The sequence below is a fragment of the Harmonia axyridis genome, chromosome 5, assembly GCF_914767665.1.
Source record: "Harmonia axyridis chromosome 5, icHarAxyr1.1, whole genome shotgun sequence".
In the NCBI taxonomy this organism is placed as follows: Eukaryota; Metazoa; Arthropoda; class Insecta; order Coleoptera; family Coccinellidae; genus Harmonia; species Harmonia axyridis.
In genome coordinates this window covers 23441823-23456697 of record NC_059505.1, presented here as the reverse complement: position 1 = coordinate 23456697, position 14875 = coordinate 23441823, and the positions used below count along the sequence as shown (strand labels likewise).

Sequence of the window (14875 nt, the reverse complement as noted above, 5' to 3'; positions counted from 1 at the left end):
TTAGGTATGGTATATATATTTACATCTCTTCATACGGAATATATTATCAGAAATATTCGATATAAACTCTTTTATATTTTCTTTTTCGAACACTCTAGATTTTTTTGGGTTTCATCCCACTTTTTGTCATTCAACGAAGAGGTTAAATTCAATGGCTGATTATTTTGTTGAAAACCAATGCTGGAAAAAATTATATTCACTCCTTTGCATGTTACTACAGGTCAATACGCATTCAAAAAATCAGGTTTTTCATAGTAAAAAATAGATAAACTCGTCAACAATTTCCTTTACTATATAAGATAATTATCGAATACCGCAAACCCACCTGAGATTTCGATATTATTTCGATAATATGGCCAATTCAATATAATACATGGATGAAATTTCGAATACATAGTTTCTCAAGAAGTTTGAGGAATATTTTCATCATTTTGATAGTCTAATTTCATCGAATAATATTAAATGATTTTATTATTATTTACAGTCCCCGAAGTTATTTGGTTTTGCAAGGTAGATTTAATTTTTTAGAATCCATAGTTCGCATTAGGCTGAAATTTTTTTTTTTTTTTGAATTGTAAGTATTGAGAAATCGAACAGAATCAAAATCAACAAAAGATCAAGGAAGATACTCATATTCAAAGGAATTCATTGGTTGAGGTACAATTAAAGGGAAAAGAAAATATGCAACTGTACTTTTTGATGATCTTTATAGAGGCCAAATATAAATTTTGAGCAGCATATGTCATCAGGAAATTAAGATATTTGCTTATTTTTTGATTGAGTTGTTGCATATCATACTACCCACTTAGACTCAATTAATTTCAAACGTTATCCTTTATAAATTCAAGCGACATTTTTCAATTTAATCAAATCTTTAGTAATCTGATTCTAGATTCATGAAAAAAGTGGAAATATATCATTTCATAATGATTTTCGCAGTAGCACCATGACGTTGACTTTCAGAATTTTTTTCTGGTGAGAAATTGTAATATTAGACACATTTTAATGTAGCTCATAGAGTGGGTTAGGTGGATCTTATCACACGAGTTATCTATAAAAATGAAACGAATTGCAATAAAAAACTCAAACAGGACAGGTTATTCAATAAAGCAATTATTTTTGCTTTATATTATAATTCGCAACATATCACAATTCATTCATCCTAAGTTAGCCGAAATGGATTATGTGGTGTTACTACAGCCAGAATTTTCATAATTACATAATTCATAATTTACATATTACAAAAATTTCTCATTTTTGCGAAGAATACTTTCACACCTAGTATCTAGTAGAAATAGAAATAGTAGACCAACAAAATTTGTACAGTGTAAGTTGGGCTTAATAGTAATAGTATAACGTGTATTATGTCATATTTTTGAATTTTCCTTTGGATTTGAATCATCCTCTTTAGGCTCGTTAACGCAATTGGTAAGAAAACATGGTTCATTAGTCATATCAGCAGAATGAATCGTACCAGTTAGTTTCATGCCATATCAGTGAGCCTAACCACATATTTCGATGATAAATTTTCAAAATTTCTATAAAAATTACAGGGCTTTTTTCATCATTCTTTTCTATATGATTGTTTTGACGTCCTTATTTGTCATATAGATTTAATTTGTTTAAAGAATAAGTTGACACCTATGTGGGGAGATAGAGGGGTCAAGTTTCTTAGGATGACGGTCCAATTTTAGGTATCTCGTCAAAGGAACACGAAAATAGTAAACACATACAGAACAAATAAATTTTTTCGTTCAATTAGCGAATTCAACTCATAGCCAGTCACTGATTATTTGTTGATAACTTTCATTCAGATATTTGTCAATTGTGCTGCATAAATAGACACTAAATTAATATATATCTTCCTATTAAAAAATGTCCCTATTTGGTAAAAAATTTTATATAAGTCAGCCTATTCATTGTACAGGGTGGGCAAATTTCGATGTTTTAGCTCTACAACTTTTAAACCAGAGGAGATAGACAAAATCTGATACCCACTTCTCGGTCTCTTTTTCTGAGAAACTAACAAGGGTAGTTTTCATTTTTGGCCACCTTCTTTTGTTTTCGAGTTATAAGCGAAAACTGGAAAAATGGCGATATCGAAAAAAAATTATATCTCTGCTAATACTGATGATAGAGCTCTGAAACTAAAACATTATACAGGCACTTTTTTACGTGGAATCCAGTGGCGTGCTCGTCTTTTCAAAAGGGTTTTTAATTACGAAGTTATGACCCAAAGTTATATTTTTTCAAATGGCAACACTAGATTTCTGTGCTATTTTTTGGAAGCTTCATTTTTCCTGATTTCAAAAATATATAACATTATATGGTTCGTATCAATATAAATAATAGACACTACTCTTGTTATAGGAAGCTCGATTTTTCTGTGCTCGTCAACAGTTGAAACCATAGAAATAATGAGAATCTTAGGTAAAAAAAGGTTTTTGACCATTTTCTATTATTTATATTGATATGAACCATATGATGTTATATATTTCTTAAATCAAAATTAAGCTTTCAAAAAATAGCACATAAATCTAGTGTTCCCATTTAAAAAAACATAACTTTGGGTCATAGCTTCGTAATTAAAAACCCTTTCGGAAAGACGAGCATGCCACTGGATTCCACGTAAAAAAGTGGCTGTATAATGTTTTAGTTTCAGAGCTCTATCATCAGTATTAGCGGAGATATAGATGTTTTTCGATATCGCCATTTTTCCAATTTTCGCTTATAACTCGAAAACCAAAGAAGGTGGCCAAAAATGAATACTACCCTTGTTAGTTTCCCAAAAAAAAGAGACCGAGAAGTGGGAATCAGATTTTGTCTATCTCCTCTGGTTTAAAAGTTCTAGTGCTAGAACATCGAAATTTGCCCACCCTGTACAGGTCTGATATTCAGTTCAGTTTGAATTTTTCCATTTTTCCGATCGTTCGTGAACAAAATAATTGAAAATTCATAGTTACTGATTGTATATGTATATGTGTATTATATGTTATATGATTGGAAGACTAATTCAATGAATTTTCTTCTGAATATTTCAAAAAATATAATCAAAGTACTATCGCCAGGATTATTATAATCAATGAATTGTTCATCCCAAACTTCACATCTCTGTGAAAAGCTGAATAATCCATTTAAAGATGAAAAATGTCCATAATATTTTCACGACTGCACTTTCAGACAATGTATACAAATTTTTTCCAATTTTGCATAAAATAAAAAATGAATATTGTGTTTCAGTTGGCATTTGGCATAAAATCAAAATAATCTGGCACAAAATTTACACCGCTTTAGTGCATCATTATCAGTAATTAAGAAAATTATTCGAATATGAGCCCAATTGAATTTATCATTTGAATTTGAACTTTCAAAAAAGCTGAGTATTTTTCCTACTAGTGTAAATGAAACACTTTTAATGAGAGTTCTCGTCTTGATACTGACTAACGTTATAAGAAATTAAATCTTTGTGCGCTCAGCCGCATAGAGAAACGTTTTGATTTTATGTTTGTCGCATAGAAATATGCCAAAATTTTATGATTGATACGACTCTTTAATATATACGTGCGGAAAACAGCCTTGCTATTCACTTTCCACATGCATATGCTTGCGGAAAGTGAATAGCAGGGCTTTTTTCCGCACGAATTTGGAGAAGTACTAATTTCCAAACTCAATGCGTGTGGAAAGTAATACTTTCGAAACGTTACGCCAGTAGGAAAAAAAATGCATTACTTCAAACAATGAATCATGTGTCGATAAATCTCAGTATTAGCATAGCAGCACAGGAGCACAGATAAAAACCTCAGGAAAACTGTGTCTCCCCGTATAGGTGTAGTGATTGGTTCGTGTATTTATATTGGAGGACTTCTTCTTCATCCAAATAAAATCCTTTCATCGTTTTTTTTCACCAGAAATTGACGACGCATAAGTTATAATTAAATCAGAATACAAAAAAGAAGAAACCATAAAGAAAAATGGCGATATCGAAAAAAATTATATCTCCGCTAATACTGATGATAGAGCTCTGAAATTGAAACATCATACAGGCACTTTTTTATGTACAGGGTGGGCAAATAAGCGAGGTAAGCGGCTATATCTCAGGATCCACTCATCGTAGAGACTTGCGGTAAAAAATTTTACCACTAAAGTATACAAGAGAACACACTGGAAATTGTTTTGAAGTTCATACCTCTACCGCTAGGGGGCGTAATAGCTACCGTCGAGTAGAAAAATGAATTTTACTCGAAAATGTTTTATATGAATTTGAAGAAAAAATATCATCACAGTAATCCTTGGAAAATTCTCTATCTTTTTGAATTGTAACTTTCGATTTTACGACATCAAATAAGGGTAGGTGAAAGGGAGAAATTTGACTAATTGAAATGCCTGTAACTTCAGTTTGGCTCAATATTTTTGAGCAAATTAGGTCTCGTCTGAAAGATAATATCTTGTTGATTGAGGGCAAAATATAGTCATGATAAATTTGTTTTTGCTGCTTTCGATAGGGGGCGCTAAGTCCGAAGTTCATTGTTTTGTTCATTTTACTCCGAAATTTCAAATTTAATGATAGGATTTTTTTAACAGAAACAGAAATTCCATCAAATTTGCATGAAAAAACCTGAAGGTCGCAAAGCGATCATTTCAGGCGTTCTGAAGTTATGGCCGAAAGAAGATATTATTCAACGGATGCACTGCGAAAAACCGAATTGTGTCCAGAAATCCCATCAAATTTCTATGAAAAAACCAAAAGGTCGCAAAGCGATAGCTTCAAGCATTCTGGAGTTATGGCCGAAAGAAGACGCAATTTAGTTTTTCAGTGCATCAGTTGAAGAATATCTCCTTTCGGCCATAACTTCAGAACGCCTGAAATTATCGCTTTGCGACCTTCAGGTTTTTTCATGTAAATTTGATGGAACTTCTGTTTCTGTTAAGAAAATCCTATCATTAAATTTGAAATTTCGCAGTAAAATGAACAAAACAATGAACTTCTGACTCAGAGTCCCCTATCGAAAGCAGCAAAAACAAATTTATCATGACTATATTTTGTCTTAAATCAACAAGATATTATCTTTCAGATGAGACCTAATTTGCTCAAAAATATTGAGCCAAACTGAAGTTACAGGCGTTTCAATCAGTCAGATTTCTTTCTTTCACCTACCCTTATTTGAAGTCGTAAAACCGAAAGTGACAATTCAAAAAGATAGAGAATTTTGCAAGGATTACTGTGATGATATTTTTTCTTCAACTTCATATGAAACATTTTCGAGTAAAATTCATTTTTCTACTCGACGATAGCTATTACGCCCCCTAGCGGTAGAGATATGAAATTCAAAACAATTTTTAGTGCGTTCTCTTGTACACTTTTGTGGTAAAATTTTTTACCGCAAGTCTTTACGATGAGTGGATCCTGAGTTATAGCCGCTTACCTCTCTTATTTGCCCACCCTGTAGAATCCAGTAGCGTGCTCGTCTTTTATCAGGGCTTTTAATTACGGAACCATGACTCAAAGTGAGGTTTTTTAAATAGGAACACTAGATTTCTGTGCCATTTTTTTAAAAGCTTAATATATCCCGATATAAATTATATACAGGGGGTCCGGGAAAATGTGGTTAATCTCTCGAATTCAGATAAAACATAAAAAATAAGATGACAAGTTCCCATTATTTTTGTCCTAGTGGCCCTCCCTACGGCCGGGCAGTACTTTACGCGGTCCCTTCTGCTGTTCATCATATCAAATTTTCTTTGAATCATATTAAGTATTTTGAAATTCTTTCCACTGAAATGGCTGTCTGGTCTAATTTATCATTTTAACTGTAAATACTTGACAAAAATTTTATTTATACACTGTGTGTTCAATGTTTTGTGTATCACATCATTAGCCGACAACAATTAACAAAGGACGAGTCACCACCTAAAATTTTTCAAAAATTCTGTATTGGTCTATTAGTCCGAGAGCCAGGTGCAAATTTGGTTGGTTATTTCTTCTCGAGAGATACTTGGTGAGATGCATCAGATAATAGTAATGAAAAGCCTCGTGAACGTCAGCTACGACTCGGCTGGGGAGGAGACCGGCGGCAGCCCCCAAACACGAAAGAAAAAATTCAGTCATTTCCTCCCAACTGAAAATTTGTCAAATTGTAGCTAACCCAATATCTAGACGAAACACAACAATCATCTGGCTATAGCATAGTGTACTATACGTCAGCTGGTGCCTCAAACGTAGAAGAAAAAATTTATATTTTCAATGACAACTCTGACATTGACTCTGAATTCTGATGTAATGATTCAGAGAGCCAAAGTGAATAAATAACATTGTAATCTTCATTGTAATTTTCAATCATTTTTTTATAATAAATATTGTTGATCGAGAACCAGTTGAATTAAACGAAGCTAATTGATCAATTATTCATTTAAATATATCTCAAAATATTCAATTATATTCATTATTATTCGTTTCAAGAATCTTGAAGTAAAATATTTATTTAATCCGAACACTCATATTTGAAATATTGGAGTGTAATGCCGAATACTTAAAGATACCTACGTCATTCCAGCTGATTATACTGCTGTGATAAATAAAAAAATAAGCTAGCAGTAAGTCGAGGAAAACCTGGTCAGCTGATGCATTAAGTGGGCAATATTTTTTTTCAAGGACAAGTGACCAAAATATATCGCCATAAGTCTGGTAACCAAAAGCGTAAGGAAAAATTTCGATTCAGCAACAGACGATTTATAATTAATTCGCCATTTTGTAATAGTCTGACTCAGAATGGAGAATGCGCCAAGGGTCCACAATTTCATATCCTCTCAGCTTGTAATTCCTGTCAACAGTTCTTATTATCATAGAAATACATGTTCTCAATGTGCCTCACTGGGTTTGTATGAATAGGAAGGGTTAAGAACAAAAGATCAATTTGATCGCAGTTCCGGTAGCCGTAACAACCCCGTTTCAGTGAAATAATAAAATCTCAATATCATAATTATACAGGGTGTCCGGGAAAATGTGGGAAATGTCTCAAACTACTTGATATAATTCAAAGAATATTTGATGTGATGAACAGTAGTAAGGACCTCTTAAAATACTGCCCTTAAATTTGAATTAGCTCTTTTAGTTTACCAGGGACAGTCTAGGTTGTACATTTTGATGCTTACATTTTCAACACCCTGTATATTAAAGAATAAAAAAACAAATTTGGCTAGCTTGAACATCAGGCTGAAAACAGGTATTTTTTTTTATCGTCGATAAAATGAACCGTTTTCGAAAGACAAAATATCATGGTTCTTTTTAATAGAAATAAAAAAATTAATTCCTTTATTTTTTTGTTTTTCGAAAACGGTTCATTTTGTCGACGATAAACAAGAGTACTTTTTTTTAGCTTAATGTTCAAGATATTCAATTTTTTTTTCTACATCTTGTCATACAGGGTGTTGAAAATATAAGCATTCAAATTTACAACCTAGACCGTGCATGGTAAATTAAAAGAGCTAATTTAAATTCAAGGGCAGTATTTTGAGAGGTCCTTACTACTGTTCATCATATCGAATATTCTTTAAATTATATCGAGTAATTTGTAATTTATTCCAGTAAAATGGATTTCCAGTGACGTCATTCAGGAGGCCGTATCTCCGTAGGGAGTGTCGCCCGAAAAAAAATTATGGGTACTTGTCATCTCATTTTTTTATGTTATATCTGAATCCGAGAGATTGCCCACATTCGGACACCTTGTATATATTCAAGTTTCTTACAAATTCAATTCAATAATTGGAAAGATTGATATTTTGCTCCCAAAATTATTATTCTGATGTCGGGAAAAGCTTTCAAGGGGGTATTCTTTTTATTATCTTCGATAAATGGGTGGTCGTTAATGAAAATGTGACATCCACGATTATCAATCGGGTCGCGAAGAGGTTCTAAAAGTTGAATTGATTCTGTCAAAACTCTATCAGTGTGGAAACGCAACTCCGGAATCAATTTTGGCCGCGCATAACGAAAAGTGGGGCCCCATAATTGATGTGCCCACGGGATATCGGCCTAATTATTATTCAAGAGTTGAAAGCTTCGGGGGAAGGATATTATACGTGACAGTGTTTCACGATCGTGTTTAGCACGGGTTGACTTTTCGCAGAGGGATGATGCGCGATCTGAATGGGGTAATTTTTAAAAGCGTTCCGTTGTCTATTTGGATATTCTCCCGGATCCGATGTAAAAGTAAGATATTCGTGATAGAGGCACCGGAGGGGACGCTATTTTCGGGGCAGGGAATTTGGTTGCCAGCCTATCGCCTAATTCCCGACTGGTTTTATTTGCTGAGATTGTTATCGTATATTGAATTACACCCTTTGAATTAAATCAGTTTTGTCATCTACATAATGTCCCCCAATTCGTCATGCTTTTAATCCAAATAATTTTTCTACAATATCAACGGCAATTATTCATAAAAATCAATTGAATCTGATGTTTTTAGACTGACTAATTATTGCGCATGTGGCAATATATTAGGCAGCACCCCCCCATTTTCGAAGATTTTTTTCATGCATTATATTTTCTTTTAGAAGTTTTTTGTTCATAATTTAAGTCATATTTTTTCATTAATGTCTCAAAATAATACACAATATTAATTAAACAGGGTGTATATGATAGTTGCGAAAAAATTCAGTTAGCGGTTCTCAAAAAATAGGGTGGGTCTTTCTTAAGAATTTTTTTTTGAGCCTCTCCCGTTTAGTTACAGCCTCCTAAATATGTCGCTCAGAAAGTAGTTCTTAATTTGTAAAAAGTTTGTATAGTCAATTCAGGAATTATTGACATCGAAGAAGGCCTATAACGTCCAATCGCGGCTTTATTTCTTGTTACAAAAATATCACTAAAAATTGCTATGGTTTCAACATTCCTCATTGAAATAACAGAATATATTATTATTCATTATTTTCATAATTTTTTTATCCCAAATTTTCGTAATTACGAAGGGAGGCATGATTCATGATTTCATATATAGGAATTCAGATTCTACAACTTAAAGAATATAGTGGAGTGTTATCACATTTCAAGGACATCCAATGATGATATATCATATATATGCTAACTGTTTACAGCTGTTTGAGAATAAAAAATCATTTTCTAAACGGGAAGGCACTACTTCAAAAAATATTTCTACAATTTCGATTACAGTTAATCATTAACTAACTGAAAAAATTCTCTATTCGGTCACATTCGAAAATTTTGATTGAATAAACTATGAAAAATATAGATACTATTTGTTCAAGTTTTTTATCTTTTATAGGAATGATTTTATACTATTTGCTATTAAATTACATGGACTATTTTGACCTTAACGGCTTTGATTCACTCACTGAAAGAATTTTTGCATGAAATTATTTTTAATTTGTGAATTTTAAAATTTTATTGCATTCTGTTCTTACCTTCAAGTGGTTAAGAGCCGAAGAAATTCTTAAATTTACTCTTCTGAATTAATCATTCCAATACTAACTAAGAATTATTGAAAGGAATTAGAATAAATTAGATTTTTGATTACACATCGGAGAACAAAAACAGATTTAACAATAGTTAATTTCAAAATAGAATTAAGTTCACTATGAAGCAATACCAAAACTTTTTAAACAGATCTTTTTTATATAGCTTGATATCATACAGCTTCAGTCATTTTCCAAAGAATTTTAAAAATTCATCATTTAACTATGAACACATTATTCCAATTATTCTTTGAGAAATTATGAATTTAACATTCCAATTATGAAATAATTTTTCATTCATATTTTTTATATAATCCTTTTCATCACCACTGGCAAAACATTCAGGTAACAATCCATAAATCCAGCATTCAAAATAGTGAATCTTCTACTTTTACCCTTGAATATACTTCTTTCTAGAGTCCTCTGTTGAATAAATCATTTTCAAATAACCAAGTTTAATCCAGATAAATGAATTTCACATTTTGTTGCAAATATTCTCTGTATTTACCATAAACTCAAACTCTACTCATTATATTTTCTGTTCATCAATAAGAATTTTCCTTGTATCAACTGTTTTGAACTTGTAACCATTCGATTATATGTAATGTTGTCTTCGTTTGCTTAAAATCCGGATGCTTTTTGGTCAAATGCTATCCAGTTTGGTATATTCGTTGCCTTCGATTTTGATAACAATCAAATCATTCAATAATTCTTTGAGTTTGAAGGTGAAATCGTATAGCACAGGTTTTCTTCCACTAATAATCCAGGCTGTAATGACTTGCCTTCTTCTTTTTCTAACAATACTGGGAGAACTACTAAAATCAACTTATCAAGGTGTGTTCAACATTGACACAACTTTTTAGTTTCATAATTTCTTGGATCAAAACCAATAACAAAATAAAAAATAAACAGAACTCAATCTAACCACCCGGAATGTCAATAATTTCTGAACGGATTAGAACTGTTTTTTTTTTTGTAACAAGTATTTTATATTTGTGTCAATAGAAATCTCAATAAAAATATCGTTTTAACATGCGCCTATTGGAAAAATTTGAGGTCGAAAATAATTCCAACCTCCACATATTGCTTTCACAAGCAATATCCCCCTTTTTTTGTCACAGCTATTCAAGAACACCGAAAATATATTCACTCATTTTGATTGAAACCATTGAAATACATATTTAATAAACATATAAAGAGATACATCCTGAGGATCTCCTCTGATTCAAAAGTTGTAATGCTAAAACATCGAAATTCGCCCACCCTGTATAAATGTAAATATTAACAAACGTAAAATTTTGTTGAAATAACCTTCACCATTAGATACGTTTTATTACCTGTTCTCAATGAATTTGTTGATTTGCTTGTTGCTGGAGATATCAAATTTTTTTACATTCTTCTCTTTATGGAATACAATAGCTTTTAGAAAAGTGGCTATGTTTACATTTTCCTTCAAAAATGGTACTTTTCAACATAGAGTATATAATCGGGAAATACCTACTTCCCGAGCTAGGTTGGAAATGCTTCTTTCTCGAAGAATACGCATCTGGGAAGTGGAAACTTTTTAATGAAATATCATCGAATTCTATTTATAGCTTTCTAGACTTCAGACCAAATATCCAAAAACCAGAATGTTTATATTCATTTTCATTTTCCCTAAGATCTCCATTTTCATCATGTTCATTGCTCTGTATAATTTTATCAGGCTATAAAATTGTTTTCCCATTAAAGTTACCTCATTTCGTATTCGCATATATGGAAAGTTTCTGTATGGATCCGCAGAATTTCAAAATATGAAACTCTTCTATGTCGAAAATATTATCGTATAGTTGGGAAAATTATTCACATTCTGCAAAAAATTTCCTCTCCTTCTACAACGAAGCTTTACATATACCATAGCATCCAACGAACAATTTATTGCATTCCGATCGATGAAATATGAATGGAACGTAGTCCACAAACATCCTCACGAATCCAACTACCCCAGTTATCGACATCAGGGATAATGGAATCTTCAGACTCGAACTTATCACTCGTTGACGTCCACGCGTAGGCCAGAAATACAATGCGATCCTAGGAACAAAGCTCTTTCAGTCTTTTCTCTCAGAGGCCCGAAAACGGAATCTCGATAATTTCCGTCCGCCGTATGATGTCTTATGAATGTCTCTGTGGAAGAAAACGTTTCACAGATAATCTCTAGCTCTAATGCTTTCCCAGGAGCATTGCTAAAAGTGAAATTTTTCAATTTACTTACAGTTCATTATATGAGTGGGTTTCTTACTTTATTTCTATTTTGATTTATACAGGGTGTTTCCTAAACATGCGGCAAAAATTCAGGGGGTTGTTCCTTGGACTATTTTAAGCATGTTTTGTCCTTGGATGATTTTTGAAAAACCTCTTTGTTTCGAAGATACAGGGCGAACAACATTTTTCATATTTTTAAAATTAATAATAGTTTAAATAAAAATGCGTACCGCACTGTGTTTACTAAGTAGGTACAATTTATTTTTAAATTTGTTTAACAACATTCCAATTACTAAAAACGGCCAGTTATTTCCTATGGGGCCATCTAAAATCATTAGTTTATACCACTCCAGTAGAAAATGTGGAAGACTTGCGAAATCGGATCATTGCTGGGTGTTACTTAATAAGAAATGATCCTGGTGTTTTTGAAAGGGTTCGGCAGTCAATGAGGAGAAGATTGGATGCTTGTATGCTGGCTAGAGGTGGTCATTTTCAACAGTTTTTGTAGGTTGAGTTGAATTTTCATGTAATTTTTCATAATAAAATGTTATTATCTGGAATTTTGTTTCCCCTATATCTTCGAAACGAATAGGTTTTTCAAAAATCATCAAAGGACAAAATATTCTTAGAATAGTCCAAGGAACAACCCCCTGAATTTTTGTCACATATTTAGGAAACACCCTGTATACTGTGCACGTCAAAATTATGGAACAAATTCATTTTCTCAGAAAAAAAATATTTGGCAACAAAATCCTGAAACAGATCAATTTTTGTTCCAATTTTACAAAATTTTATGCATTTTTGAAGGATTTTTGTTACGTCCTGTGCCATCCTCATCAACCCTCTGAAGTTTTTGAATAGGGAAAGTGGGTCATGTGGTACTTTTTTGGCAAAGTCCTATTTTCTTTACAGGCGTGTAGAAATTTTCAAGAAAAAATTTTTTTTTTGAAAAATTTGTGAGTTCAGAGAGGTTTTCAGTATGTGCACTTTGTCATGGCTCATTTAGTTTGAGACGATTGTACCTGATGAAATTTGTCACCGATTGAAAGTTGACCATTACAGTTTTGTACAACTTTCAACCCCCTCACTCCATTAAAGAGTTCGTAGGGGTTGAAAGTTGTGCATGAACAAAACGGTAATGGTCGACTTTCATTCGGTGACAAATTTCATCAGGTACCATCGTCTCAAAGTAAATGAGCCATAACAAAGTGCACATACTGAAAATCTCTTTGAACTAAGTAATTAAAGAAAAAAAAAACATTTTTTCTTCAAAATTTCTGCACACTTGTAAAGAAAATACAAAGACCTTGCCAAAAAAGTACCACATGACCCACTTTCCTTATTCAAAAAATTTAGAGGGTTGATGGGAATGGCACAGGGTTCAACAAAAATCCTCCAAAAATGCATAAAAATTTGGTAAAAGTGTAACAAAAATTGACCTGTTTCAGGATTTTGTTGCCAAATATTTTTCTTCTGAAAAAATTGATTTGTTCAATAATTTTGACGTGCACTGTATATTGGCTCTGGTACTGTTGCCCTCCACCACCTGCATTTTATTATTAATTTTTATCCAACACTGAATGACAGAATGTGAAGTTTTTCAAGTTCAGATTAGAAAATTTGTAAATTTCATGGTTATTTCAAAGTTATCCATTCGGTGTCAGATTTTTTTCTTAGAATGAGCAGCTAACTTTGAATCAATATAATGAAAACTGTAACTTTTATTTTTTTTTCTGGTTTTGTTTTTCTTTGTTTTCAAATTTAAATATAATATACGCGTCGCCAACTTTTGGTGAAAAGGAAGGATGAAATTTTTTTGTTTGGATGAACGAGATCGCTATATTAATATATCAGCTTATTCTGTAAACAAGTACACAAACCAATCTCTAAACCTATACGGAAGACAGATTTTTTGCTTATGTTTTTATCTGTGCTCTTGTATCATACCTTGAAATACATGATGCCCCGTTGGCAATTCCTCTGCTAATGCTGAAATTTATCTACTCATGCTTTATTGTTTGAAGTTTAAAATGTTCTGTACATAATATGACAATATTCTACTGGACTTGAGTTACCACGCTCTAATCCACAGAATCTTCATAAGCGTCAAACGGACTTTTCAAGCACGATAATAATAATAATAATAATAATTAATTCATCCATAGCGACATATTACAAACTATAGGTTCATATGCAGAATGGGTCTTTGACTTGTACATATATTGCAACAATATATTCCTGAGGTCAAAAGGAAGATATTTTTCCTTTAATAATTTTTCCTAATTGGTCTAGATACAAAGATAATAGACATTTTGAAGTTTTCTAAAGCGCTTAGCCACTCCTGGAAACCAGCACACTCAAGTTGCGTGAGCTCTTTCAGTTATAAAAGGAATGATAAAAAAATTATCCAAAAAAATTTTTTTTTATATTTTTGTTTTTGTTATGATCTAGTATTTCTGAATATCTTTCTATTTGAATCGTGGCATTCGTCGAAATAGTTTTCAATATATCGAAAAAAGGGGGAATATGTGAAAATGTGTATTATGCTCGTTAATCCTATTCTTAATAGCTTAAGCATTAACCGTTTTCACATGTTCGAAGTAGAAGAATGTGGGGATAGTGTGCGAATATTTATCACCTGAATTTTGGAAAACTAGTCACGGGGTGTTTCAAATATTGTATTGAAAAATTGTGATCAGAATTAGTCCATTACTTTTGTTTTTCAAACTGAAACACTTTTTTTTATGATTGCGTTGGATTTAGCTAAGAAAAATATTCATCATGCTCGTTATTCCTATTATTAATAGCTTAAGCATTAACCGTTTTCACATGTTCGAAGTAGAAGAATGTGGGGATAGTGTGTAATTTTGTATCACCTGAATTGTGAAAAACTAGTCACGGGGTGTTTCAAATATTGTATTGGAAAATTGTGATCAGAATTAGTCCATAACTTTTGTTTTTCAGACTAAAACCCATTTTTTTATGATTGCGTTCGATTTAGCTAAAAAAAAATAATGATAGTGTTCTAATATGTTTATGTTCCTTCATTCAAAACTCTTCAATTCATTTAGGATTTTCTGAGTTTATGTCGTAAATCATCAAACTCATAATATATCTTCCTTAATAATAAACTTTGTTCATAGAAGATAAATTATACCCAATGGAC

General features: G+C 32.1%; 1 protein-coding gene across 6 annotated transcripts in view; it reads left to right on the top strand.

Moving 5' to 3' along the window:
- The window catches only part of LOC123681187 (CUGBP Elav-like family member 1), a 518049-nt gene that overhangs the window by 277893 nt on the left and 225281 nt on the right, over positions 1-14875 (top strand). The window lies entirely within an intron of this gene.